General features: G+C 41.6%; 1 pseudogene; it reads left to right on the plus strand.

Moving 5' to 3' along the window:
* The first annotated feature begins 455 nt into the window (after nt 1-455).
* LOC135567515 (uncharacterized) lies at nt 456-3071 on the plus strand (annotated as a pseudogene).
* The last annotated feature ends 222 nt before the right edge of the window (nt 3072-3293 follow it).

Raw genomic sequence — 3293 nt, forward strand, 5'->3', positions numbered from 1 at the left:
ATGAGGTAGCTTAACGGTTCAGGGTTCAGGGTTCACACAAGTCCCTCTATATTTCACACTGTAGGTGGAAGACCTACACACATTCTTGGATGCCGTCTGACACTGGGCAAGCAACCTATACTGTGAGGATGCCTTCAAGGACCTAGTCATACACTTTGAGGAGATGGGCAACCACTCTGTCCTCTGCTCTCTCTTGTAGATCATAATTAGACAAATATAATATAGGAGCCTACTTGTTATGGGAGAACACTGGAAAAACATTGAAATAAAATTCTCTGAAGTATAGTGTCACAATTTATATTTCTCACATTCTCACAAATGCACATGGTTTGTAATGTTGATTTCAGTGTATCTGGTTGAAGATGTTGGTAATGGAGATAACTGTTCTCTGTCTTGTCCTCTCTGTCCATGTCACGTGGCATTAGAACTGCTTGAGGCCAATACAGCAGATTGTCATGTTGCCTCGTGAGCCACCCGTATCGGTTGACAGTGAAGACACGTCATGTAAGTTACTGCTTCAGTGAAACAGACAGACACAGAGAGAGAATGGTCCAAATACACTACTTTGGACCATGCTACTATTGAATGTCTTGGCAAATGTCTTTGACTGTACTAATGTGCTGGAGTATTACAAAATGAATCATCCTGGGTCGTGTTCAGTAAGACACACCGTAGACAAACTGTAAACAAACAAAACATATTTCTTCATTGGACAAGCCCCCAAAAATATAATTTGATGCATAGTGAACATGACCCTCCTTAAACAGTATCCAGAAACAGCTTACCTCACTGAATGTGGCCACAATTCACTATAGATGGGGTCTGCGCATCAACACCGTTACATTATGGGAAATGTCGTCAAATCTTAGCCCAACGAAGAGGAGGAGCCTATTAATTAGTATGAAAGTTCCTCCCTCTTGCTGTTTTAACTTTGCTAAAAGATGGCTATTTTCCCTGTATACTGTGTTGCTTAGGGTGTCGATCATTCTTCCAGGCACGTCAACAGAATGTCAAGCAGAGGACAGATAAATGTTTTCCAGCAGACAAAACATACTTCAGGATGAAACGACGTTGGTGGAAGAATCCATGATCGTCGCTTTGCTTCACCCAACGAATGACTGTGGAGATGAATGGGAGCTACTATGAACCAGCTCCTTAGGAGAAACTACAAGAAGGAAATAATTTGTCCCATAATTTGGCACTATTATGATCATTGGTTCTGTTTGTTTTACAAATACACTGTTTGGAACTGTTGACACTAAAATACAGGCCAAATAAAGACCACCTGCTCCACAGAAATTCATACTATCTTGTGTGAGCCTTATATATATTAGGAAGTTCAGTCATTCGATTTGGGGCCTTGGTCCTTGACACACACATTGTGCGTTGGTACCATATAACATACAGAGACATATACCCAGAAATTGATTCTCATCTCTCCCTCTCCCTCCTCCTCATCTTCTCCAGACTCTCAGGTAAGGGTAACATGTTTCTATGAAGTGCTGAAGTTGATGTCAGGTACTGGGACTGGACACATGCTGAAACTCTGAAAACAGGAGCAGTAGCTTGTCTTATCAATAACACTTCCTGTCCAGATGGAATGTAATTTTTCTGTTGTGAGAATTCGGTTGGATTCCAATCTAATGTGTTTTCTGTTCTGTCTACAGTTGCTTATTGTGTGTCTGTACAGACAAGAGGCTCCACCACCATCCCATGTCACTATGTTCAGAAATACAAAACCCATGTGAAATACCTGTGTAAAGGAGATCATTTGTATAGTTGCTCCCCTGTTGTACCTGCTGACCCTCCCAAGAGCATAGATAAGTCCTCAATCTCTGATGACATCAACCAGCAAACAATCACTGTGACCATGACTGATCTGGAGCCAGAGGAATCTGTACGTTACTGGTGTGTTGTGGAGATCAATGGTGGACAAAATGTCTGGATAGAAAGGTTCTACCTATCTGTCACTCCTGCTAAGATCGCTGCAACTCATCCAAATGATTACATGACTGGTGTTCTGGTTTCATTTACTGCTATCACTACTATTGTTCAAGTTGACATGAGGAAAGTTGGTCAAGTTGGTATATGTCTACTTTCTGTTCTCTATACATTATGATATTTGTTACAAAAAAATACTTCATCACTCAAGATCTAATTTTTATTTTACTAGGCAAGTCATTTGAGAACAAATTCTTATTTTCAATGACAGCCTTGAAACAGTGGGTTAACTGCCTGTTCAGGGCAGAACAACAGACTTATACCTTGTCAGCTTGGGGATTTCGATTACTAGTCCAACGCTCTAACCACAAGGCTACCCTGCCGCTCTGTGTTCAGGTACTCCAGAACTCTATGTGGACCAACAGGAGGTGACTGGAGTTGAAGGAGGAGTGTCATTGTAAATTGTTACAGTAGCTACACTGGAAATAGGAAGGGGTGGTGCAGGATTGGTGGCAGTGGGTCCTGTGTGGAGAGGAATTCAGCGGCTCTTGATGGAACATCAGTGACCCTACAGCAGACCACTGATGCCACCAGAAGAAATGTCTTAACGGTGACCAGGAGTGGACTGAAGATGGAGAACACTGGCTGGTACAGGTGTGGAGTTGGAGCCCTTATAATGCCTGTTCACATCACTGTCAACAAACCACCACACAAAGTACCACCACTATGACCAGTGAGTAGAGAACAATCATATACTGTAGAATTAAGTATTAACCTGGTTTATCCAGTCTTGCTGGCTGATCATCTAAAACAAATTGGATTGTAACATGATTCAAAGCTTTTGGGAATACTAAGTCAAAATTTCCAAGTTGGTGTAAATGAAATAAACTGCACAATAAACTGGACAAAAGATTAAACTGGACAAATACATCCACAATGTATTGTTACAGTTCAGTCTACCCTGTGTCTCTCTGGTACACCAGTCATAATGACATTGTTGTTTTTACCTCACAGCAACCCAAGCTCCAACCACTGAACAATCCTCTTTCTCTCCAACTGCTGTGCCTGTTCAGACTGACAACACAGTCCAAGGACCTGAGGGGGGCAAGGAGAAGGACACCATGAGGTAATTATCACTCATTCATCTGTATTTCATACTTACTCTTCCAAATGGATGGCAATATGAAGAAAGATAACATTTTCTGTTTTTCACACTAAGGTTTACAGCACAAAAACACCCTCCTTAAACATTTTCACACAGAGTATAGGCCAAGGCAGTGTTGTCATAGAGACATTCACCATCACAGAGACATAGACAGTTACCACTTCCTCCCACCTCTGTGGTTTGTATT

Source organism: Oncorhynchus nerka, unplaced genomic scaffold, assembly GCF_034236695.1.
Source record: "Oncorhynchus nerka isolate Pitt River unplaced genomic scaffold, Oner_Uvic_2.0 unplaced_scaffold_1966, whole genome shotgun sequence".
Lineage (NCBI taxonomy): Eukaryota > Metazoa > Chordata > Actinopteri > Salmoniformes > Salmonidae > Oncorhynchus > Oncorhynchus nerka.